Source organism: Dendropsophus ebraccatus, chromosome 5 (genome assembly GCF_027789765.1).
Source record: "Dendropsophus ebraccatus isolate aDenEbr1 chromosome 5, aDenEbr1.pat, whole genome shotgun sequence".
Taxonomy (NCBI): Eukaryota; Metazoa; Chordata; class Amphibia; order Anura; family Hylidae; genus Dendropsophus; species Dendropsophus ebraccatus.
This window is the reverse complement of record NC_091458.1, coordinates 110,114,991-110,142,600: the sequence shown is the minus strand read 5'-3', so window position 1 is coordinate 110,142,600 and position 27,610 is coordinate 110,114,991. Positions and strand designations below refer to the sequence as shown.

Sequence of the window (27,610 nt, the reverse complement as noted above, 5' to 3'; positions counted from 1 at the left end):
AATGGGCTCTGGTCCTGAAGGCCAAAATCTGTCCAGTTCTGAAGGGGTTAAGGATCTGTATGTATCAAAGAATGTAAGGGAAAAATTCCAGTAAAAAACACACACATGCACCTTTTTTAATGGATTTTTTCAACCAAAGTCTAATGGGAAGAAAAACACAACTAATTACATTAAAAAAATACCATAGCCGCAGCATGATGCATTTCGGAAAAACTGTCAATGACCCAAAAAATGGCGCTTATAGGAAAAAAAGTGCCATGAACAAAAATATAGTAGAAAGTAGGCATTTTAGATTTTACTATTGACTCCCAGCTAACATCTGGATTATATAAAGGCAGCTTAGATGTGCCAGGTTCCTTCTTTGTCTCCTTCTGGTGTCCATAAACAAACCATTTTTTCATTGTGTGGGAATAACATGGTGCTCTTCTCCATAATGGGACCTTATAAGCAATAAGTGCCTCGTGTGCATGTACAGTATAGTATCCTATTATTAATATTATTATACATGTATTATTATAATTTTATAATATATTATTATTGTTATATATATATATATATATATATATATATATATATATTTTTTTTTTTTCAGCTGAATGGCTTAAACATAATGTGAACAGAGCCTTAAATGTATTTCCCTTTTCTCCTCATCTCCATTTAACAGCAGGCAGTCACACACACACCAAGGAAGATGCTACATCCCTCTCTTCCCCCGCCATTCTTCCTCCCTGTCGTCTGTTTACTATTTTACACTTGATGGATTTTTTGGATACTAAAAAGGTTTCTGAGCAAGAAAACCAACAGACAGTGAGAAGAAAACTATTACATTTTCCCTAAGAAATGTGTCCTTCTCCTGTAACTCTTTTCATCGATGACATCCAGCAATATTGCACATCTCTAATACTTTTCTATGATTTTTTTTTTATAGTTTTCACCCTTTTTTTCATTCCCTCTTATTACTTCTTTTACAATCTCCCATGAACAATCTCCTTTGAACTGTCATCTCTCTTAGGTGTTAAGGCCCTATTCCACGGGCCGCCTGTGAGCGCTGTCAGCGCTCGTTTTCTCCTCATTCCCCGCTTGCTTGCTGTTACTCTTAGCCACGCCCCCAGCACCACTTAGCCACGTCCCTCCATGACGTCATCATCACATAGGTCCCACCCCCTCATCAGCCATTGGAAGGGCCTTAAGCAGTGGGCAGTCTAAAGCCCTGGGGTTATGAGCTAACACTCATGTTCTCTGAGAAAATAGCGGCAGTCTGAGGAGACATGGTCGCCTTGCTATATGACACCAGCCGCAAGTATGACACCAGCCGCAGGCAAGCATTTTTTCCCTGCTATGACCTAAATGGCAGAGGGGTCATTGTTAGGATCCTGGCTGCCATAGCAATCATGTAGCTTACTGCAATCACAAGAGGGATTTTTCCCCTTCTGTTTAACCACCTAGATGTCATGATCCCTATTGATCTAGGCATCTAAGGGGTTAAATGGCCAGAATCAGGGCCATGGCAGTTTATTATATCTGACTCCTACTGGGGTGCAGCACCATTCTTGAGTTTACACAAATCGTAATTTCACTTATCGTAATCTGATATACAGTTATATCTTTAGGGGGGAGGGGTTAAAGGAATATACAACATGTTTTAGTGTGCCTACCAAGTTACAGTTTAGGAAATGTAATAAAGCCTTAAGAAACCTTACAATGAAATTCCCGTAATGTTTGAAATCTAAGGATGTTTGAATTCTTTTCTGTATCTTACATTAATACAGATGGGAGTGATATTCTCCTTATCCCAAGAGTTGACCCCATTCTGGTATGGTGAACTTTACCGTGGTAATGTTTTGCTTCTAGTTCAAGTAAATTCACAGCTATCTCATGATAACAACACAGGAGGCCATTCAGGGAATGCCCATGGATACAACATAATGCCTGGTTGTCAGCGTACCTGCAATTATATAAAACACCATCTGACCACACTGCTTTGACTGTCTGCAGCTGCCACTAACATATCAATTGCCTCTTCTAGCCATTGTTGGTATAATTGCAACTGTGAAAATTACATTACCGGGAAACACACTGAGACTGAAGATCTCTTAGTCTTTCAGCATTATCACAATTTTAAACACAAAAGAATCTCCTTCTGTCTTGAAAGCTTTTGAAAGACAATCATTTCTTATAATATTCATTCATTTATTGGTGTCACAGACTGCTAGTAATTCACTCTTCCCAGGACTAAGGCAACTAAAAATGGCCTTTAATAAACAGCTTTCTGCAATAGATACATTTGTGTGGCCGAATATGAACTGGGATTAAATCGCTTTATTTTCTGATTGGTCATAATTAAGAAGCAAATGAAGCACCGAGAGGCACCGTGCCTATATTATCATGCAAAAACACTGCCTTTTCCGAGCTCATTTCAGGCTGCAGTCAGTGTCAGAGTGAAAAAAAGTGATTTGATCTAGTGAAAGGCATACACATGACACAGAAGTCATGAGGCAAGCATCCTCATACAACCCAGAGGCCTGCTGTTCCAAAGATACTTTTATCAGCAAAGAGACTCTTTAATGTAGTGTCACTGAAAAAGAATTCTAAAGTTGATGTTTTTTCGTATGCAGGAACTAAAATAAAGGGCAGTGTGCCACAAACATACTTTGAAATAAAGAGCAAAGAATTTCTCCAGGATCTCTCCTTTGAATGTGTTGTTTTAATTCTCCAGGGACTTGGAACATATGAGACAGTGGATGGCGTTCCACAATGCAGAGGCCACACAAATCTCTTAGATTTATTTCCAGTTTATTTTTCAACACTCACTTACATGTTGGACAAGTTTTAGAAATAAGTAACCTATGGGAAATATTATTTTTTTTCCCTACAATTAATCAATAATATAAGGAGAATAGACATTGATAGAATAGAATTGGGAATAATTGGAAACTTTAATTTTATGTTGTTTTACAGTAAATGTTAAGGTGGCCATGTACCTTCAGTAACTGATGGCTGAACAATCATCTGGCCATCAGTTCAGGGCTGTATTTACCACTAGGCACCCGTGGTTCGGTGCCTATGGCAGGAGCTTGCAATGAGCAGCACCAGGGAGCAGGGGGAGGGAAAAAACTCTTTTTGTTTTTTTATTTTTTACTCTCCCACCTCCTCTTCAGACTTGCCAATAAATCTGGTGTCTTTTCAAGGGGGAACTGTATAGCGGTGTTAACCAGTCACAGTATGGTGGTATTGGTCAGGTCTGGTGTGGCAGTGTTATCCAGTCACAGTATGGCGGTATTGGTCAGGTCTGGTGTGGCAGTGTTATCCAGTCACAGTATGGCGGTATTGGTCAGGTCTGGTATGGCGGTGTTATCCAGTCACAGTATCGTGGTATTGGTCAGGTCTGGTCTGGTGGTGGTAAATGTGACGCCTGGAGCTATTACCTGCCAATCATACAAGAGTCAGAGAGTGCACAGCTACATAAGGAGTGTAAAGCTGGGTGCACAACTACTATATAACAACACTACCAATATATACAAAACACAGTATATAGCAAAAAAGGCTGGCACACCAAAATAATTAAAAAAAAAAATTGAACAATGATTTATTATTTTCCATGATAAATAAAAAAATTCATACAAGGAATTGAAAATACATGATCCTAAACCCCTAAAACAGTTAAAACCTACCAAAAACATCTAGAGCTGTAGGTTATAACCTCAGCTCACTCCCTGCCCTATACAACAAATAAGACTGCCCCTGTAAAATACATCTGCCCAGTATGTAAATAATCCATGATGAATACAGATACCTAGAAACACCAGAGGGCTAGTGCATCAGAATACAAAAACATCGTAGTAATACAATAAAAGTGCTGAGTGCAACCAAAACAATAAGCACAAATAAACAGATTTGAATTAAAGGACAAGTGCCATGAAAAACTTTTTCCCAGTAATTGAAGCACATTACAAAGTTATATAACTCTGTAATGTGCTTCAATCACCTATCTGCCTCCCTTCCCTGTCTTTTCCCCCCTCCACCCCCCACCAGGAAGTGTCCTGACTCACACAGACCTGATTACTGTCGTCACAGTCACCAGGCAGCTCCTTCTTGTGAGGATGAGTCTCAAGGGTCAAAATTGGCGTGGTCATTTACGCCATTTTGGACTCTTTCCTAAAGGGGTTAAATGAACTAGTTCATAGTGAACTGATCTCCAAAATGAACTAGATTTCCTATCACTAGTATTGAGACCTTATAACTTATAACCCGTTATAACTTTCAAAATCTAAACCATCAGTAGATGTGATATAAAGCAAGTTTGCAATTTAAATTCATTATTTTTTTGTTATCATGGAGAACACCGCACTTCCTGTTTTCTGACCTTTTTCCCTTAAAAAACAAGAAACAGTCAGAAATCAGGAAGTCCTGTGTATCCCAGGTTAGCTAAGCGCTCACAGAGAGAAGTCAGTCATGTGACTGATGGACACATTGAGCCGTGACTCTCTGTACTGTCCGGAACTCCTGTGTTTAGTCTGTTTTTTTCAACAAGCACAAGTCAGAAAATCTTCATTCTGGAGACTGGACCTGGATTTCTGCTTTTCAGTTCAGCTTTGTTTTACAGCATGATAACAACAAAAATAATGAAAGTAAATTGCAAACTTGCTTTATATCACATCTACTGTTGATTTAGATTTTGGAAGTTATAAAGACAGTGACACTTTAAGGAGAGGATCAAAACAGGCCCCTTCAGAACATGCAAAACAATGCAGATAAGATCCTACTTGATATAGTAGGTTTTATTTGAATGGTATAATTAAATATAATTCTGGCTAGCCTACATATGTTTGGTCTAAAGGTCCCCACACACCTGATACTCATATCATCCTTATTCGGCCATCAGTATAGGGTATACGGGGCTCTCTCTCTCCGATCTATCCAACAACAGATGGAGTTGGCGGAGATAAGGGTTAGGTGTGATGTCTGACCCCTTTGTTCTGGGAGGGACAAGTCACAGTCAGGGAAGTCTGGCTCTGTATTACTCTCCCCATAGAGGACACAGGAAAGCTAAGATCTACTGAATGTTCCTGAGAGTGGGGAGGACAGGCAGAGGATGGGAGAGAAAAACATTGGCCGGATTTGCGCTCATCCGTCAGTTATTGAAGGTATATTGGGACCTTTACTACCCTGTCAACGCTATATCTGGGGGTCTGCATCACCATAAATCTGGTAGATTGGCGCTTGCTTACTGATAATCGTGCAGCACGGGCTGTATATATATGTATATATTTTTAGTGATACATGAATATAATAGAGTTTATACTCTCCAATTCTCTCCCGGAGTTTTGCAGTCTTTTGGCCATGTTCCCTGTTCCTAGCTGAACTAAGAAACTAAGAAAAGAAAAATAAGTTATGCCAAGGGAGTCCTTTGAATACATGGCCTATATGATTCTCGGTTGCAGACGGCCTTGTATGTGCTCTACTCTCTTCAGACTGTATGAAATGTCATCTAGGATTTTCTCTCTCCTGTCTACTATCTGATATACAGTGTAATCCTTCACTCCTCCCCGCTGATAGCTCTAATACTGAGATGGATTTATCTTATCTTTCTCTAAGTAGCAGCTAAATGGTAGGAAATTTTTAATGACTCTAAAAACCATTGAGTGCAAAGGTGTCCATAGCCTATAAACCTAAAGAGATCAGTTAAAATTACTTTTATTATGCTGTTTAGGGTATACCCTTCTGGACAAGATTGTACTATATATGTCCTCAATAAGAACAGATGTGATGTTGGATAACTCAAGACTGATAACTTTCTTTATTTTTTACAGATATCAGGATTCATGTCACACACTTTTTCACACACCAGAGTTCAGTCCACATCAATATATTTGAGATGTTTCAGATACTTACAATGAGACTCATGCAAGTGCGTAGCTAGGATTCATGGGGCCACAAAGTAAAAAACTGTACCCCCCCATGCGCCATATACTCATCTGGCCCAGCGCTATCCTCGGCATTCCTTTGCTCTCCCAGCTCCCTGGAGCACGGGTGTGCTGGGGTGCTGGGAGAATGAAGGAATACTGCGTCGGGCCAGGTGAGTATGTGGCAGAATGGGTTTAGGGGTGGACTAAGGGTACCATGGGCCGTGGGCTGTATGGGAAGTGTGGGCTCCTTTTAGATTAAAATATTGAAGCAGATTATAGTCTGGTGTGGATTTAAAAACAGAAATGCTGTGGGAAATCATTTTGTGGAAATCTACAGTATAGAGCAAACAAAACTTTTTAGTACGTCCTTAATGCAGTCGATGCGTATACATCATTTATACATGAGTATATATATATATATTTCTTATACATTGACATGCATAGATCTACACACAGTCAGGCGTTCAAACACAATGGGGGAGATTTATTAAACTGGTGCCAAGTAGCATTGTCTTAGTTGCCCCTTTTCATTCCTCACAGATTCCTTGAAAAATGAAAGGTGGAATCTGATTGGTTGCTAGGAGAAACTAAGACAATTCTATTTTACACCAGTTTGATGAATCTCCCCCCAATGATGTCAACTTTTACAGATTCACATGTGCCTTTTGTTTTATTTCAAATACACACAAGCTGCCTTTATGCACATAATTTACACACATACAAACTTTTTTTTAGTCCCATTGTCACACATTTAGGCTATGTTTAGACAACGCAAGGCAGAAAAGTTTTGAATTAATCGTGGCCATTGTTGCGAATCAGCAACAATGGCCATGATTAATTCAAAACTTACTGTCAGGATGGTATCTTTGCGGACCGTTATGCGCCTCTCGGCTTGTGCTGTGCAGCCGAGAAGGCACTGATTTTCTTGTATTTGTTCTGTTTCTGTGTTTTGTTTTGCTGTGTCTGAACACTGGTTTATCTGCTCTATTGGTTTGGTGGACACACCCGACTGCACCTGCATGGTTAATCTGTGTTTTGGTTATGCTGTGACTGACAGGTCTTCCTGCCAGTGGATGTGTTTTGTTCTCAGGTGTCTGTGCTTGGAGATAAGGGAGATGGTCCAATTACGTTCTGGATCAGAACCCTGGCCTCCTATATAGCCAACCCCAGTCTGTGCATTCAGTGCTGGTAATTGACTTTGTCTCTGCCTGCTAGTGTCTTCTGTTCCTTTGCATCTCATGATCTTTTTGCTTTGTATCTCCCCCCCCCCCCCCTTGCTTGCCGCCTGCCCCTGACCATATTGCCTGGACTTTGACTACGCCTACTGGATTCTGATTTTGTACTTTTGCTGCCCGATTGTTGTGACCCGGACTGTTGACTATTCTTTATTGTGTTTTGTCTGTCCGTCTTGTCTTTGTGTTCCACCTAGCCAGCGCAGGGACCGCCGCCCAGTTGCTCGCTGCCATCTTAGGGCGGATTGTGGCAAGTAGGTAGGGACAGTGGGCTGGGTTCAGCATCAGGGCTCACTGTCTTGTCTTGCCTGACACTTACGTTGTGTGAACTTGGATTTATCAAACTGGCGTAAAGTAGAATTGGCTCAGTTGCCCCTAACAAACAATCAGATTACTGAGGAACAAAAAGTGGGCTGCTAGGGGGAACTGAGCCTTTACACCAGCTTGATAAATCTCCCCCATACTATAAACACACCAACATGCTTTTGCACATCTACACATGCAGGAAGTATTTTGCACTAATATACTGTATATTAGTCTACCTATACACAGTGTATTTCTTGCCTGATTACAATGTGGCCCCTGACAGGTGCTTTTTGGTGTTTGCATATGACTCCAGGTGCTGAGACATACTTATTCCCATCTACTATTAGTAGGACTCTGCACTGAATATGTCCACATCTTCTGATTCTATAGAAATGTGTTGTAAATTGCAGCCTTCTTATTATAACAAGTTTAAAACAAAAACAGAAGGAGAAAATGTGATTAAAAACAAAAACAGTTAAGCTTTGAAAGTGCTTTCAGGTCCCCTGAAGTCTGGTAATCAGCACAGCCAGTGAGTGTTTGTGCTGTTATATACTGCTCTCAGCGTCTCCATGGGCTGTTATCTGAAGTGAGATCTTTCAGTAGTTTTATGGGCCCCCTGGGAGCCCGGGCCCCATAGCAGTTGCCTGGTCTGCCTGCATTGTAGCTACGCCACTAGACTCATGTAATCCTGCGGTCAAGGTGGAAATAATAATACCTGTCCCTAGTCCAAAATGGACTTTCAACTTTTTGCTCTTGAACTTTGTGCTTTTTTAAGTACTTAAAAGGGTACTTTGAAAAAAAAAATCATTTTCAAATCAACTGGTGCAAGAAAGCTATACAGAATTTAAAATTATATATATATTTTAAAACTCAAACCTTTCTGTACTTATCAGCTGCTGTATGTCCTGCACAAAGTTAGGCATTCTTACCAGTCTGATATGGTGTTCTCTGCTTCCACCTCTGTCTATATCAGGAACTGTCCTGAGCAGAAGAGGTTTGCTAAGTGGATTTGCTACTGCACTGCAGAGTCCTTGTCATAGCCAGAAGTGGCAGCATAGAGCACCGAGTCAAACTGGAAAGAATGCACTACTTACTGCAGGACACAAGGATGCAATTTCAACACTCAATGACTTGGTGGTAAACTAGATAAGTACCAATTTTTTGTTTTATGTAATGGCATCAAAAAGGGTGCCTTGAGTTCCAAGCAAAACCATGGAGAAATCATAATGGATAATTTCACCATTTTAATATTTGAAGATTAACCCCTTAAGGACAGAGCCTGAAATGGCCTTAATGACAGAGACAAATTTTATGAATATGACCAGTGTCACTTTAGTCATTAATAACTTCGGGATGCTTTTACCTATCCGGCTGATTCTGAGATTGTTTTCTCGTGACATATTGTACTTTACATTTCTGGTAAATTGGAGTCGATACTCATAACAAATCTTTATGAAAAAAAACCAAATAATGTGAAAAAATGTGAAAAAAATGCATTTTTCCAACTTTGAAACTTCTTTGCGTATACAGAAAGTGGTTATACCACATAAATTATATATTAAATAGCATTAGCAACATGTCTACTTTATGTTGGCGGCATTTATTAAACTATCTTTCATTTTTTTTAGACGATAGGAAGCTTAAAACATTAGCAGCAAATTTCCAAATTTTCAGTAAAATTTCAAAATCAGATATTTTTAGGGACCTGTTCAGGTTTAAAGTGTATTTGAGGGGCCTGTATGTTAGAAAGCCCCACAAAGCACCCCATTTCAGAAACTGCACCCCCCAAACTCTGCAAAAGCACATCCAGAAAGTGTTTTAACCCTTTAGGGGAGTCACAGAAATAAAAGCCAAGTGTGTAAGGAATTTCAAAATTTTAATTTTCTGTGCAGAGATTTTATTGTAATCCAATATTTTTCATAATTATAAACCTATTACCAGAGAAATGCACCCCAATAATTATTGCCCCGTTTCTGCAGTTTATAGAAATACCCCATATGTGGCCCTATTGCGCTATTTGACGCAACCACAAGCCTCAGATATAAGGGAGCGCCTAGTGAATTTAAACGCCTCCGTTATATTTGGTCATTTTTGACTGTACCACTTCAGGTTGGCAGAGGCTCTGGGGTGTCAAAACCTAAAAAACACCCCTAAAGGGACACCATTTAGAAAACTACACCCCTCAAGGAATGTAACAAGGGGTGCGGTGAGCATCTGGACCCCACAGGTGCTTCACAGATTTTCCCAACAATATGGCGTGAAAAAAGAAAAATTTATTTTTTACACTAAAACGTTGTTCTAGCCTTCAATTTTTCATTTTCTTAAAGGGATAAGAGGCAAAAAAAGACAAAAAATGTGTAGCGCAGTTTCTCCCGAGAACAGAAATACCCCACATGTGGCGATAGAGTGCCAAGGGGGCGCAGGACGAGCCTCCAAAGGGAAGGAGCGCCAATTGGCTTTTGGAAGCTGAATTTCACTGAAAAGGATTTCAAGGGCCATGTCGCATTTACAGAGCCCTCGTGCTGCCAAAACACTGGAAACCCCCCACAAGTGATTCCATTCTGGAAACTACACCCCTCAAGGAATCTAACAAGGGGTGCAGTGAGCATATGGACCCCACTGGTGACGGGCACAAATGTGGAACAATGTGACGTGAAAGGGAAAAATTTCATTTTTTCACTTTCATGGCACAAATTTGCCCGTCATCAAGGGGTCCATATCCTCACTGCACCCCTTGTTAGATTCCTTGAGGGGTGCAGTTTCCAGAATGGGGTCACTTGTGGGGGGTTTCCAGTGTTTTGGCAGCAGGAGGGCTCTGTAAATGCGACATGGCGTTCATCATCCATTCTAGCCAAATCCAACCTCCAAAATCCAAATGGCGCTCCTTCCCTTCGGAGGCTTGCCCTGCGCCCACATGGCGCTTTATGTCCACATGTGGGGTATTTACGGACTCGGGGGAAATTGCTCTACACATATTGTGTGTTTTTTTCTCTTTTAACCCCTTGTGAAAATGATAAATTCAAGGCTAAACCAACATTATAGTGTAAAAAATTTAATATTTCATTTTCACGCCACATTGTTCCACATTTGTGTCCGTCACCAGTAGGGTCCATATGCTCACTACACCCCTTGTTACATTCCTTGAGGGGTGCAGTTTCCATAATGGGGTCACTTGTGGGGGGTTTCAACTGTCTTGGCAACACAGGGGCCTTTTGAATGCAACATGGCCCCTCGAAATCCATTCCATCCAAATCCAGCCTTCAAAAACCAAATGGCGCTTCTTCCCTTCGGAGGCTTACCCTGCACCCGCATGGCGCTTTATGTCCACATGTGGGGTATTTCCGTACTCAGGGGAAATTGCTCTACACATTAAATGTTTTTTTTTATCTTTTAACCCCTTGTGAAAATGAAAAAACATGACAAGATTAATGATTTAGAGTAAAAATTTTACAAAAATTAGGGGTTAAAAAAGAAAATGAACACAAAACGTGTAGGGTAGTGTCCCCTGAGTACGAAAATACCCCACATGTGGACATAATGTGCCATATGGGCACAGGGCAAGTCACCAAAGGGACAGAGCGCCATTTAGAGGCTGGAATGGAGGATGGAGGCCATGTCGCAATTACAAAGCTCCTGTGCTGCCAGGACAGTAGAAACCCCCGACAAGTGACCCCATTCTGGAAACTACACCCCATAAGGAATCTAACAAGGGGTGCAGTGAGCATATGGACCCCACTGGTGACGGGCACTTACGTAGAACATGTGCCGAGAAAATAAAAAATACAATTTTTTTCATTTTCACGTCCCAAATGTGGCCGTCACCAGGGGGCCATATCCCCGCTGCCCCCCTTCTTAGATTCCTTATGGGGTGTAGTTTCCAGAATGGGGTCACTTGTGGGGGGTTTCTACTGTCCTGGCCGCACAGAGGCTTTGTAATTGCGACATGGCATCCTCTAATGGAAATGGCGGCCATACCTACTTAGCTGGAGAAAAGGGACAATTCTAATTTATTTGGGGGTATTAGGCCAATTATTAGTTTATAAGGTTGGAAATGACAGGTGTCCATCAAATTCAACCTGTGTTGATCCAGAGGAAGGCAAAAAACCCTCTTAAGGCAGACGACAGTAGCCTCATCACAGGGGAAAAATTCCTTCCCGACTCCATAATGGCGATCAGAATAATCCCTGGATCAACGTGACCCCTGAAATAGGAATAAGGGACAGAATTTAGATAATGTAGAACCCCAATGACGTGTGGTGCGCCTTGTAGCGATCCAGTATGCAGAGGCCGGGGGGATCAGGACAGGCGTCACACTGGAAAATGTTGTCCTTCCTGATCCCCCTGTTACGCCACACTCTGCACTTCTTCTGGGGTCTCCCGTTCTCCAGTGTGGGGGACGTCACCTGGAAAATGTTGCCCTGGTGCGATACGGGGTCCTTCATATCCAGAAGCACTGGGTCCGCTCCATGGCTGCTAAATATTAGGGCTCTATTACTACTTTTGATATGTTCGGATCGTGCCGCAAGCTACAGTAGCTCAGGCAGCGAGGGACCGGAAGAGGGGGTGCTGGTATAAAAGTTATCCCCGTACAGGTGGTGACCTTTATCCAGCAGTGGGAAGATCAGTTCCCAGACGATCTTCCCACTAACTCCGAGGATGGGGGGGAGGGGGGCATCTGGGGGCTGGATTCGGGTGTCCCTTCCTACATACACTCTAAGGGTACATGCACACTGCGGAATCGCGACAGATAACCCTTCGTGCATTCCACAGCTGGCACCCACCGGCGGACTGATGCAGGCGCGCGTCTCCACACGTGTCATAGACTCCATTCTATGCACGGGCGGATTCCGCTCTCCGTCCAACGTGTTCATTCTTTGGATGGACGATGGAATCCGCCCGTGCATAGAATGGATTCTATGACACGGGTGGAGACACATGCCTGCATCAGTCCGCCGGCGGGTGCCAGCTGCGGAATGCACAAAGGGTTATCCTTCGCCATTCCGCAGTGTGCACGTACCCGAAATCTGTAAGTGTACCCTAAGGCACGCTCACAGAGTTTGTAGAATTTCACACCATACCGTCATCTCTTATTGGGACGGTACTGGCGGAAAAGATGTGTCTGGGGGGCAGCGTACGCTACGCTACACCCAGATACGTCATTGGAGGATGAGGATGATGAGGATGAATGGAGGAACGAAGGACCCCCCATTCATCCTCACTGGCTGTTTCGGTGTCGGAGGTAATAATAACGTATCCCTCTGACGCCGAAAACACCCTGGGGGCCATCTTTATACGGGGATTGGTATATGGGGTATGTAGTGGTGTAGTGTCAAACTTTATTCAATGTAGTGTGGTGTAATGTAGTGTTTTTTACGTGTTTTTTTACAGTAAGTATAAAAAAAAACCTACGCCAACAAAGGAGTTGCTGATAAATGCCGCACTTATGTGCGGCACTTATAAGCAGACCGTGGCAGTAGAATATAGAAAAAAAACACCCTACGCCAAAAAGGAGGAGTTGCTGATTAGCAGAGCACTTTCTTGCGATGCTGATCAACACTCAGCGGCGATAGGGTGCGGAAAATACAAAAAAAAAAATTTCAAAAAAAAAAAAAAAAAAAATTTCTACATTTGAACATCCCTGTAGCTGCTGATAAGTGTATTACACATATCAGCCGCTAGAGGGCAGCAGAGCGCAAAATACGGAAAGAGCCGACGCTGGAGCCGAAAATAGCCGAGAGAAGCCGAACGTGACGTCACGGAAGAAGTGACACCGGCCCGATCGCCGTGAATGGCCGGCCGGTACCGGCCGGCCGTTCACGGCGATCGGGCCGGTGGCACGGCGATCACCATTACTTTTTACAGTAATGGCGGTCGGTGCCGTCCTCGGACAGCACCGACCGCCATTTTTTTCCGGGTCATCGGGTCGCCGATGACCCGGAAAGGTTCCGATCGCCGCTATTGGCTGATCTGAATTGATCAGCTTATAGCGGCGATCGTAAGCACGGGGGGTGTTAACCACCCCCCGTGCCGTGAAGCTAAGATGGCCTGCTATGATTTATAGCAGGCCATCTTCCCCGACCGCTGTGTGTGAACACGCAGCGATCGGGGAAACATCGGGCGTAAATTTACGCCCTGATGCGCCAAGTACCAGGGCGCGAGGGCGTAAGTTTACGCCCGATGTCGTTAAGGGGTTAAAAATACATATTTACAATATTATTTATACATATTTAGAATATGTAGAATTATATTCATTAAATCTAGCTGATCATGCATTTAGAGAATATATATATTTTTTTTCTTTTTACGGACTCTGACTAGAATATTATAGGTAATACATCTTGCCTTCTTCCACTAAGTATTTCAGAAGAAGTAGAAAAAATCCTTTCCATAGTGAGGAACAAAAATAGAGAATATCAGTGCTGCTCAAATGCGGTTCACATTACTGAAATTTTACAGTGTATTTATATGTAATAATTACATTAGACTTATCTCTTCCCTCCATATGTTCTGTGTCCTTAATTTTGCAGCAGAAGTTAATTGAATTAACTGGTAAAATGCAGTATCATTTTGTGATACTTCTCTTTTCTGAATACATATCAAATCAGCTGTGATAGCTGGACATCAATATAGGCGAATCCTTTCGATACATCTATATTGTCCACAAAAGGTAGCTATGTCTTTCAATGATTTTCTTATCTGTACTATTTGAAGCGAGAGAAATGATAACTAAACTGTATGGTATTGCTTTCTAGATTCAGTGAAAATTGCTATGTGTGGTTACAATACAAGACATAAAAATGACCTATTTTCACTGAGTTTATTTTTAACTCACACATACACAGGCAGAGGCATGCCCAAAATATGTCAGGAACAGATCTCTGGTTTGATTTTGGTGGGAGTAAATCCCCTCACCAGCAAACTATACAAAAATAGATGTTAGTCATTTTTAAATGTATGTGGGGGCAGGGTAGAGACAGCTAAGAAATTGTACTATATTCCATGTTATGGGGCTTAATGTTTTTTTTCTTTTAATAATCATTATATGTATGTATTAATTGAAGTAATTAGAATAGTAATATTATTAGTATTAACAATAACCTTGCAACACCAAGAAGGAAACTTCCTGGAATTATGGATTTAAATTAATAGACGTGTTAATGATATGCAAATGAAGAAAAAAATTGAAACTATGGGGGAGATTTATCAAACTGGTGTAAAGTAGAATTGTCTTAGTTGCTCCTAGCAAACCAATCAGGTTCCACTTTTCATTCTTCACAGATTCTTTGAAAAATGAAAGGTGGAATCTGATTGGTTGCTAGGGGCAACTGAGACAGTTCTACTTTACAGCAGTTTGATAAATCTCCCCCAAAATGTTTGCAACATCTCTATTTATTCAGTATTACGTAGAAGCCCAAATATATGCACTTATACACCTTGGCACGCTATCAATGAGGTAATTAATAGTGGTCTGAGGAATGTTCTGCCACGCTTAGGTACCAACTCATCAAGATCTGCTGCTGGCAGCCATGTTTGCAATTGCTAACCAATGACATCCCAGACGTGTTCCATGGGTGATGGGTCCAGTGATGCTATGGTAGCTGGTCTAAGCCATGTAGGCTGCTCACAGTAGCAAGAGCAACATGTAGCCTGGCTATTCCACTTCAGAGGAATGGCCTTACCACTGATTGAATAACCAAATGAATGTAGTGCTGAACTATTGTACCTGGAATAAAGATTAGATGGTTCTGGCTACTGTACGCTATTATCATCCAATACCATAATCTCAAGTTTAGGACTGGTGTGATGTTTCAGTGTGAAACCTTCTTAATGGTGTTGCCCACAAGGACTCCAGCTATAACTGCACCTAAGACAAAAGCAGAACGCATCAGGGAAGAGGATAAACCTCCATTGCCCTCAATGCTGTCTTGCTCTGCACTGTGATAGCCTTTGAGAGCAGTGGAATAAGAGTGTGTGTGTGGGGAGGGGCAGCAATGTGTTGTGATCCTATAAAACAAGCCATGGCTTAAAGGGCTTATCCAGCAAAAATGTTAAAAAATATTAAGTCTACCCATACTTGTCAGCTGCTGCATGTCCTACAGGAAATGGTGTTTTCTTTTCAGACTGACACAGTGCTCTCTGCTGACATCTCTGTCTGAGACAGGAACTGTCTAGAGCAGCAGCAAATCCCCATAGAAATCCTCTCCTGCTCTGGACAGAGATGTCAGCAGAGAGCACTGCGTCAGATTGACAAGAAAACAACATTTACTGTAGGACATACGTCAGTTGCTAAGTATGGGTAGACTTTTTGGGGTAGAAATTTTAAATAGAAGTAAATTACAAATCTATATAACTTTCTGAAACCAGTTAATTTGAAAGAAAATGATTTTTGCTGTATAACCCCTTCAAGATCATAGAAAAAATATATATAACAGGTAAAGTAAAAACAAAGACATGATTCGTGACCCTAACATAAAGATATATACAATCCAAAATCCTTAGCTCATGTAGACATGAAGTCATATGAATAAATACAAATAAGCACATGGCACACCACACCCCACAGTGGAAAGTAATGTCTGAAGACCCACCAAACCCAGCATGTGTTTTGCTTGAGAAAGCTTCTTCAGATCCCAATCTGTGTGTACTCTTTTTTGCATGTTACTTTATTTATATTGGTTATTCTTTCCATGATAATTGTTTTCACTCGTCCCTCTTACCTCTCTCTTCTCCCCCCTCTCAATTTACCCCTCATCATGCTCTTAGTCTGCTTTCAATTGCTACTTTAGGTGGTGGGTGGACACCTCCCCAGACATTGGCTGTTCTTGCCAGCAGCACTGTACTGCTCTGCTCTGCACTCTGCTGTTCTGGGTTCAGCTCAAGTATGCCAGATGCTGAGAGTCAGTGTGAAGATAAATTACTGCAGATAAGGTGGCTGGGCAGGGAAGCCATTACACATCTCTTTACTGAAGCATGCTTCAGAGCAGTGAAGGAGTGACATCAGCATCCCGGCCATGAACTTAAAGAGGTCAGTCTAAAGATACTTTACATTTAATGTGCACCCTTTGGCTGGCGTAACTTTAGACCATCTGTTAGTTGGCCCTCTTTCCCTATAGGCCCTACTTTTTCTTCCTGTAAGCCACATCCTTGCCGGCACTTCCTGTTTTCTGACTCGTTTTTTCTCAATAAACAGGAAATAGTCAGAAAACAGGAAGTCCTGTGTTTCCCAGGTCATCTGAGCGCTCACAGAGAGAAGGCAGTCATGTGATTTTTTACAACCAGCACAAGTCAGAAAAACTGCCTTTAGGAGACTGGACCTGGATTTCAAAGTTCAGCTTTGTTTTACAGCATAATAACAGCAAAAAAAAAAAATAAAAATGGATGTATATGGCAAATTGGCTTTATATCACATCTACTGTTGATTTAGATTTTTAAAGTTATAACAAAAGGGACACTTTCAGTAATGCTGCCACTGTTGCCCATTGAGTGTGTTTAGTATCTCAGCTCAGCTGCCTCTTTCGGCAGTGGACCATGCATGCACAACCAATGGCATAGGCCAAAAGCTATCTTATGTATATAGCCAACTTTGTTGCATCTGGCACATTTATATTTGTGTTGCTTTCTGTTGTGTCTGTAGCAATAACTGTATAGTAAATTTAGCAGCAATAATTGCCGTTATGTTTATTCTAATCCCATTGCAATGATTTTATGCATGTTACAAGGAAAATGAAGCTGAGTTTTATGTGGATACATCATACACATCAATGTTATCGGTAATTTGCAGTGAATTAGAACCTTACAGGAACAAGTGTAAAAGCGATTAGTACAAACCGTAATTCTTCAGGTTTTGGTGGGTTCTGTTGAAGTGCAGATTGTGGACCAAATTGCAGGATGTTAGTGCTTAGGGAATTGCCTTGTGTTGAGGGAACCTTGCCCTTGTTAAAGTTCATCTCTTTTCAGTGCAGAGGTCAAATCTTATTAAAAGGTTCATGCTCTTGAACTGCAACATTCCCCCGAGGCCTGCAATGGAACAGAGTGGGGGGATGAATGCAAAATACCATTCTTCAATACATAACAATTTTATCAGTCTTAATATATGGCTGGGACGAAGACAATTGAGCTACAATTAGCTCCTCTCTCTCTCCTTCCAGTTGGCACAGTGAAAAAGCTGGAAATTTATCACTGAGAGAGGTATAGTTGTAAGCGATTAGTGATAAACACCGTAACAGCATAATAAGTGTTTCACTTTGCTAGGCTAATCTATAGTGTTTGCGGATCAATACAGTTATTTCAGAGGAACTCATTTACACCTTGTTAATGCAAGATTCAATGAGTGGCTGTATATTACCCAATACGTATCACATGCACTCCAAACCTAGGCCTCTTGTGAATATTTCTTGGACGTTAACTGCAGATGTATGACGTGTCTCAAAAGAAAAGTTTAATATACATTATTTAAAGGACATTTAGTATGTATCATACACTTCTTTTTAAAATCATTTGGATGTTGTATATAAGCTCACCGGACAAAAACTTAGTCACTCCTAAGGAAATCATGAAAATCATCATTTAATATTCTCTGGCCTTGATAACCCATCACAATGTTTGCTCACTAACAGGTTGGGAAGGATCTTCATTCCCAGACTGCAGCAATTCCTGTCGGGTTTGGAAGCGATTTTGATCCACGAGCCGTGAAACTCATCTCTGGTCTCTCTCAATTAGGATCCTTTTCCGACCACAATTCTGATGTCGTGTTTCGTAGCCATGTGTATTGCACCACTGCTTGTAGACACTTTGAACAGTCCACGGCGAAACACCAACAAATCCAACAACTTCACTCATTGTATGGCCATTGGCACGGCCAAACATGATTGCCGCTTTTTGCCATTCTGTCACATCCTTCCCTTTACCCATATTTACATACAATTACTGCTTGAGGGTGCCTTCACACCTACCGGATCCACAGCGGATCTCACTTCTGCGGATTCGAAGCGAGAACCGCTGCGGATCCGATATCAATTCACCCCTATGATAGCACATATTCGCAGCGGGATTAACATCCCGCTGAGAATATGTGTTTTAACTCCCTGGTGCCCGCAGCCCCGCCGGCGCATCCCCCATCCCCGGCGGCGGCACATCCCCCCCATCCCGGCCACATCCCCCCATCAGCCCATCTCCGGCCCGCCGCCGCGAGCATACATTACCTGCTTGGCGGCGTGGCTGCAGTGAGGCTCCCGGCTCCAGTCCCGCTCAGCTGATCTGAGCGGGACCGGAGCCGGCAGCCTCACTGCAGCCATGCCGCCGAGCAGGTACTGTATGCTCTCAGCGGCGGGATGCGGGCGGCGGCGGGCTGATGGGGGGATGTGGCCGGGATGGGGGGGATGCCCCGTAGATGCGCCGGCGGGGCTGCGGGCAACAGAGAGTGAAAGCACATATTCACAGTGGGATGTCAATCCCGTTGCGAATATGTGCTATCACAGGGGTGAATTGATACCGGATCCGCAGCGGTTCTTGCTTCGAATCCGCAGAAGTGAGATCCGCTGTGGATTCGGTAGGTGTGAAGGCACCCTGAAACAAACTGTCTAATTGATTACTACTGCCTAATGATCAGGTAGAGGCAGTGCTTGTGCAGCTTAGCATGTGACTCACCCACTGCCCCATCTGCACAGGTCTAATTGGTTAATTTGGGATGTGAATTTTTTGTCATTTGCATGATACTTGCTTTTGGGGGGTTTGTTTCATGTTTACTAGGTGCACTTACACTCCTTGCTAGGTGTTGCCCGCCCTTATTTGTGTGCACACAGTTATCAATATTGTAAAGAGCACAGTCTTGTGTTTGTGTGTTTTACAGTTCTGAGGGCTGGAGCTACCCCAAAAGGTAAATTTAAATGACATTTTATTCAATAAATCAATTTATCCTCTATACACACATCACCTCTGTCAGAGTAAAGCTGTCACGGCGCTGTGTATCAGGGAAGGCTGCCCCCCCCCCCCCGTCTTGTGCCCATGACAAGAAAGAGTCCATCATGTTCAACCTAAAGAAACCCTACTATGTTGATCCAGGGAAAGGCAATGTACCTAGTTAATAGGGGAATCTACCTAATAGATGACAATTTCATTGATGAGAACAGAACTCACTGCTCTTAGTGAAATCATAGGACTGGCTACAGATTTAATTCTCGTGCATACCCTTACCTACTGTCAGTAGATTAGCAATAGGTAGAGAAAGATTGCAAAAGAAAAGACTGTAGCATGAGATTGTACAGAACTGCAGACATAGAAGGCTAAGACACTTAGAGCCAAGATCTGTTGTGAAGTTATTTCATTTTAAATACATTGGAACTATAAAATAGTTATAAAGTGTTAACACCAGAATATTAAAAGCAGCTATGTATTTACTGTAGTGTTACATGTTATTTATATGCAGCACTTTATGTAGATAAATACATACATTAAAAAGCTGTGGGGGATAAATACTTAGCTTGAGTGTAGGACGTCCTTATAATATTTACAGTACAGTCATACTACTTAAAGTCATAGTCTTGGCATTAGGCAAGTGTGACATCTACTGCAACAAAATAAGCCTTGTTTTTGCTACCTTGCACATTTAAGTTTTTTTTTTATGTGGCAGTGATTATCGCCGAGAATATAATATCCAATAATACACTGAGAAGACATACTTTACTGAGAGTCTAATAGGTTCATAAAATTACCTTCAAATTCAGAGGCTAAACTGTGTTGATCTTTTTTTCTGTCTAATTCACAGGCTTCTTACTGGTAACACAGCGGAAAGAAATTGGTGCCGTGGAGAAGCTAAGTGCACACATAATTATTTTTGTATGTTTTAAGTTGCATTCAACAGTATTGTCTTTGACATTGCTCTTAAACCATCTGAACTGAGCCTAATACGTATTTTATTCATAAACATCTGTAATTGTGAATGCTGTTTTGCATATGTTTAAAAAGTAAAAATTATGGAAAGTAAAAAAGAAGATAATCACTTGAAAACCAATACTTGATGTACCCAAACCAGCATGGCTGGGCAGACCATGTCAATGGTTTCTTTGACTATGTCACAAAAGTGTTGAATGAGTCACCAGTAGTGATGAGCGAGTACTAAAATGCTTGAAGTCAATGGGAGACTCAAGCATTTTTTGAGGCGACTCAAGTTCGGTAGAGAGAAGGTCGTGTGAAAACCTGTCAACCTCAGAAATTGATGGAAACACAACGGAAATGGACAGGAAACAGCAGGGGCAGCATGTATGCATGCCTCTGAGGCTGCCTAATGGCACCATTATGCCTAAGTCTGTGCAACAGCCTGGTTAAAACAGAGGTAGGCATAGGGACCTCCCAAAAACTCAGCCTGACACAGCATGGCAGTGAGAACACAGGGAACCATTAAAGCAGAGGTAGCTTATCATGAACCAGTCAGCCTTCCAAAAATTATACCAGACCTAGCATGGCAGTGAGCTCACAGAGAACCATTAAAAGTGAGTGAGGAAGAAAGTGAGCCTCCCCAAAATTAGGCCAAACACTGCATGGCCTTGAGCACACAGAGAACTGCCGGGATCAGCAGTAGCCAGAGGCCAGGCAGGAGCAACAGTAACCAACATGGAGGCCAGGCAGGAGCAAAAGTAACCAACATGGAGGCCAGGCAGGAGCAACAGTAGTTAACATGGAGGCCAGGCATGATCAGCAGTAACCAACATGGAGGTAAGGGCAGGCACACCAGTAGTCAGCAGTAGTCAACATGGATGCCAGTTAAGGCCCAGCAGTAGCCAACATGAAGGCAAGGGCAGGCACCACAGTAGTCAGCAGTAGTCAACATGGATCCCAGTAAAGGCCAAGCAGTAGTCTACATGGATGCCAGTTAAGGCCCAGCAGTAGCCAACATGGAGGCAAGGGCAGGCACATCAGTAGTCAGCAGTAGTCAACATGGATACCAGTTAAGGCCCAGCAGTAGTCTACATGTATACCAGTTAAGGCCCAGCAGTAGCCAACATGGAGGCAAGGGCAGGCACCACAGTAGTCAGCAGTAGTCAACATGGATGCCAGTAAAAGCCCAGCAGTAGTCTACATGGATGCCAGTTAAGGCCCAGCAGTAGCCAACATGGAGGCAAGGGCAGGCACACCAGTAGTCAGCAGTAGTCAACATGGATGCCAGTTAAGGCCCAGCAGTAACCAACATGGAGGCAAGGGCAGGCACCACAGTAGTTAGCAGTAGTCAACATGGAGGCAAGGGAAGGCACACCAGTAGTCAGCAGTAGTCAACATGGATGCCAGTTAAGGCCCAGCAGTAGCCAACATGGAGGCAAGGGCAGGCACCACAGTAGTCAGCAGTAGTCCACATGGATGCCAGTAAAGGCCCAGCAGTAGTCTACATGGATGCCAGTTAAGGCCCAGCAGTAGCCAACATGGAGGCAAGGGCAGGCACACCAGTAGTCAGCAGTAGTCAACATGGATGCCAGTTAAGGCCCAGCAGTAGCCAACATGGAGGCAAGGGCTGGCACCACAGTAGTCAGTAGTAGTCAACATGGATGCCAGTAAAGGCCCAGCAGTAGCCAACATGGAGGCAAGGGCAGCATGGTGGCTCAGTGGTTAGCACTGTAGCCTTGCAGCGCTGGAGTCCTGGGTTCAAAGATGACCAAGGACAACATCTGCAAAAAGTTTGTATGTTCTCTCCATGTTTGCGTGGGTTTCCTCCAGGTACTCCGGTTTCCTCCCACACCCAAAAACATACAGATAGGTGAAGCGCTGCGGAATCTGTGTGCGCTTTACAAATAATAAAAAAAACTAAAACAAACAAGGGCAGGCAGAGCAGTAGTCAACATGGATGCCAGTTAAGGCCCAGCAGTAGTCAACATGGATGCAAGTAAAGGCCAGCAATAGTCAACATGGATGCCAGTTAAGGCCCAGCAAAAAGGAGGCAAGGGCAGGCCCAGCAGTAGTCAACATGGTTTCCAGTAAAGGCCCAGCAGTAGTCAACATAGATGGCAGTTAAGGGACAGCAAAAAGGAGGCAAGGGCAGGCACACCTAGTGAGGCTCCCTAAAACTAGGCCAGACACTGCAGGGCCTTGAACACACAGAGAGCCATTTCAAGTGAGAGGAAGCTAGTGAGGCTCCCCAAAACTAGGCCAGACACAGCATGGCATTCAGCACACAGAGAGCCATTACAAGTGAGTGAGGAAGCTAGTGAGGCTCCCCAAAACTAGGTCAGACTAGGCCCAGCAGTAGTCCACATGGATGCCAGTTAAGGCCCAGCAACAAGGATGCAAGGGAAGGCACACCAGTAGTCAACATGGATGCCAGTTAAGGCCCAGCAGTAGTCAACATGGATGCCAGTTAAGGCCCAGCAACAAGGATGCAAGGGCAGGCACACCAGTAGTCAACATGGATGCCAGTTGACTTGCGGAAATGCGCACAGATGCGGTGCACCTTGTTGAGCAAGTCAGCCACATTGGGGTAAGCTTTAAGGAACCGCAGCATCATTAGGTTAAAGACGTGGGCCAGGCATGGTACATGTGTGAGGCTGCCGAGTTGCAGAGCCACCACCAGGTTCCGCCTCTTGTCACACGCAACCAAGCTCACTGCTAATTACACACGAACCCGGGTGCTGACAGCTAACTGGCTAGGCCAGCTGTCAGTGACCATCAAGGGTACACCTGATGCCTCTTGACTGGGGGCCCCGACCACAGCTAGACCAAAAAAAATTAAATAAAACAGCTGGCTGGTTGGCGGGGGCGCGATTGGCGGGCCCCCGGCAACCAGTCCCGCTCCTCCGCAGATGTAGTGTGACGTCAGAGCATGGCAGTGAGGACACAAAGAACAATACAGTCTGCTTAAGAGGCCACGGAATTTAATCAAATACACTTTCAATCCTTTAAAGAGTCTCTAAGAGACGGCAAGTGCGGTAGCCTGTGTATTAAAAAGACCTGGTCAATCCTGCCTTCAAAAAGGCTACTACAATATCCAAGGAAGGAAAGAAGCTAATTGTAAAAGGCCTGGTCAATCCTGCCTTCAAAACGGCTAAAACATCCAAGGAAGGTAGAAGGTGCTGTTCAGCAGTTTGAGCACCGCCTGTTGGTGCTTACCCACGGCAGTGCTGCTGCGCCTAAAACTAAAATAGCCGGATTATGGCTAGATTTAGCCTCACACCCTCATGCAGTTGTGCGTGATAGGCATCTCTTTGGAGGTAGGGACGAAGAATAACAATACAGTCTTCTTAAGAGGCCCCGAGCTAAAAAAATGAAAGGACAGCAGAGAACCCCCGCAAGTTCAAATCCACAGATCATATGGTTTGATATGGATATTATATGTCCATTTCATTCCATATTATATTATATTATATATGGAAATTGAAGGATAGAAAATAAAAAAACATAAAGTGGCCATTACCGGCAAGGGCAGGCACACCAGTAGTCTACATGGGTGCCAGTTAAGGCCCAGCAACAACGAGGCAAGGGCAGGCACACCAGTAGTCTACATGGGTGCCAGTTAAGGCCCAGCAACAACGAGGCAAGGGCAGGCACACCAGTAGGCTACATGGGTGCCAGTTAAGGCCCAGCAACAACGAGGCAAGGGCAGGCACACCAGTAGTCTACATGGATGCCAGTTAAGGCCCAGCAACAACGAGGCAAGGGCAGGCACACCAGTAGGCTACATGGGTGCCAGTTAAGGCCCAGCAACAACGAGGCAAGGGCAGGCACACCAGTAGTCTACATGGATGCAAGTTAAGGCCCAGCAACAACGAGACAGGGGCAGGCACACCAGTAGTCTACATGGGTGCCAGTTAAGGCCCAGCAACAACGAAGCAAGGGCAGGCACACCAGTAGTCTTCATGGGTGCCAGTTAAGGCCCAGCAGTAGACAACAAGTAGCCAACAACCCCCAGCACCCTTTCGATTTTCAATTTGACTGTAGCAGTTGGGGTAACATTCCCTGCATAATGTAACTACTCACTTCTACCCCCGCCACCACCCTTTCAATTTTCAATTTGACTGCAGCAGTTGGGGTAACATTCCCTGCATAATGTAACTACTCACTTCTACCCCCGCCACCACCCTTTCAATTTTCAATTTGACTGCATTCCCTGCATAATGTGACTGACCACCTCTCCCCCCACTGCTGTTTTGATTTTGAATTTGACTTTGACCCTTGAGGATCTGGCAATTGTCTCATGCAAAGGGATAATCAATTGAGGGGTAGTGTACTACAAATTCCAGCAATACAGTGTAGTACCCACTAGTTTAGGGGGGGCTGTACGGTACAATCTCTTAGTGGCTGGACCTAGACACACGCTGGGATACCCCCTTACAATAAGCAGTGAAATTTTATGCAGGTGTACTACAAATCCCAGCAATACAGTGTAGTACCCACTAGTTTAGGGGGGCTGTACGGTTCAATCTGGTATTGGCCGGAACTATACACACACGCTGTGACACTCCCTTACAATGAGCAGTGAAGTTCTATGCAGGATGCACTACAAATCCCAGCTATACAGTGCAGTACACACTAGTTTAGGGGGGCTTGATGGTGCAATCTGGTATGGGCAACAACTATACACACTTTGTCACCCCAATACAATGAGCAGTGAAGTAAGTTCTATGCTGGATGCACTACATATCCCAGCTATACAGTGCAGTACATACTAGTTTAGGGGGGGCTTGACGGTGCTATCTGGTATGGGCAACAACTGTACAAACTTTGTCACCCCAATACAATGAGCAGTGAAGTTTTATGCAGGTGTACCAAAAATCCCAGCAATACAGTGCAGTACACACTAGTTTAGGGGGGGCTTGACGGTGCTCTCTGGTATGGGCAACAACTGTACACACTTTGTCACCCCAATACAATGAACAGTGAAGTAAGTTCTATGCTGAATGCACTACAACTCCCAGCTATACAGTGCAATACACACTAGTTTAGGGGGGGCGGGGCTTGATGGTGCTATCTGGTATGGGCAACAACTGTACACACCTTCTGTCACCCCAATACAATCAGCAGTGAAGTAATTTCTATGCACTACAACTCCCAGCTATACAGTGCAATACACACTAGTTTAGGTGGTGCTATCTGGTATGGGCAACAACTGTACACACTTTGCCACACCAATACAATGAGCAGTGAAGTAAGTTCTATACACTACAACTCCCAGCTATACAGTGCAATACACACTAGTTTAGGTGGTGCTATCTGATACGGGCAACAACTGTACACACGCTTTGTCACCCCAATACAATATGAGCAGTGAAGTAAGTTCTATGCGAGATGCATTACAAATCCCAGCTATACAGTGCAGTACACCAGGACCACCAGCCCTAAAATCAAAAAGGAGTACACTGAGCACTTCTTAGGGGTGTGTATGCAACACCTAATGCCCCCTTTCTGCCAGCAGCCGGTCACCACAGTGTGCTGGTTAAATCGCGGTAGCAGCACTGCAACTCCCAGCCAGCAGTCTGTAGTAATAGTATTAATAAAAGCTGTTAAGCCCTGAAAAGGGCTGTTTTTTTATATTGCTAGTATATACCCTGCCTACTGGAACGCTAAATCCTACACTGACACTCTCCCTGACCAGCAGCAGCTCTGTCCCTGATCTCTCACAGCATGCGTCTCAAGCGAGCTGCCGGCGCCAAGTTTTATATGGCAGGGTCATCTGATCTGGCCAACCAATCGCTGCTATCGACGTGCATGGGTCCCACGTCATCGCAGGATGTACCAAAGAGTCTCCTGCATGTTTATTGGCTGCGAAAAAGCGCGCAAACTTACAGGAAACGGATGATGAGATTTCCTCGAGTATCGCGAGATGCTCGTCTGAGTAACGAGTACCATCGAGTACCGTAATACTCAATCGAGTACCAAGCTCGGACGAGCACATTCGCTCATCTCTAGTCACCAGTGATTGTATGCTGGGCTGCATATCTATGCCAGTAGGAAGAGGGAGATTGTAATACTGTTGTATAGCGCTCTGGTGAGACCACATCTGGAATATTGTGTCCAGTTCTGGTGTATATGTATATGGGCTAAAAAGGGTTTGGGAGGGAAGTGTTTTCAATAAAAAGGAACAAAGGGACACAATATGAGGGTAGTTGGGGGAAAGAGTAACGTGAGAAAATATTATACTAGATGCTTGCAACAAACGTCCAGCAGATGTGGTTGGTAACTAAAAGTAGACATACCTGGGATAAACATGTAGCTATTCTAAGATTAATGAAGGAAACAAAATAAGTACAGACTAAACTGACTAGGAGGTCTTGTTCTGCCAACGTAAAACCAAATGGTGCCAAAAATGACAAAAAATGACCTGGAGATTGCGCTCACCACCGAACAACGTAGTAGAAACCGATGTTCACATAAAACACGATTTATTCAGTCCAACAATAACGCGTTTCAGGGCTATGGCGCCCCTTCGTCAGATTCAGGACAAACATAGTATGCTCATGACACAGACCATACTTAAATACAGCAAGGAATCACAATGATTAGGCTAAAGGAGGGGCGGTCCATTTCCTCCTCCCGGGTAGTTAACCCTATACACATCAGTGCAAAATTTACATAGTGAAGGTGACATATACAGAATTCACATAAAAAATTCAAATAAAAAATACACATACAAAACCTTCATACAAAGTCCATAAAATCAATCCATATGTGCATCTCCCATATAGTTCATATAAAATCAGATTCATGTGAGGGTAAGTAAATCAATTCATGATGGGCAACCCAGTGTACATATATCAATTCCTAATGAACAATTCATTCTCAGTTCTACATATCAAAAACATTCTATATTAGTCCACTTACCCCATCCTGAAGCATAAGGAAAGGGGCAATTTCTCATGGATTCCCTCAGAGGCAGCAGCTGGAAGTACTCTGCATTCCAACTCATGGAGGGCAGAGAAAACAGTCACATGATCGGACCAAGAGCGGTCACATGATCAGACCACATGATCAGACCACATCACATGATCGGACCAAAGCCAGGAGTCGGATCGTGTGATTACTAATCTATTAGACATAAGTGTCATGTGGCAAGAATCCTATTTGACATGAGTGTCACTAGAAATGGTGAAAATAAACATGGAATAAAGAGATATAAATGTGGATGTAGGCATTAGGTTTAAGTGCAATAAGTTGGTTGTATAATTTTATCTAGATATACAGTATGTAGTG

The 27,610-nt window shown here is 43.3% G+C and overlaps 1 long non-coding RNA gene across 1 annotated transcript in view; it reads right to left on the bottom strand.

Moving 5' to 3' along the window:
- The window catches only part of LOC138793739 (uncharacterized), a 33,995-nt gene extending 6,664 nt beyond the window's left edge, over positions 1-27,331 (bottom strand). Inside the window, exons 1-3 of the long non-coding RNA XR_011363330.1 lie at positions 27,242-27,331; positions 17,790-17,868; positions 17,273-17,461 (exon numbers count right to left, since the gene is read on the bottom strand). This is a non-coding gene — a long non-coding RNA (uncharacterized lncRNA). The remainder of the gene's footprint in view (positions 1-17,272; positions 17,462-17,789; positions 17,869-27,241) is intronic.
- Positions 27,332-27,610: the final 279 nt, after the last annotated feature.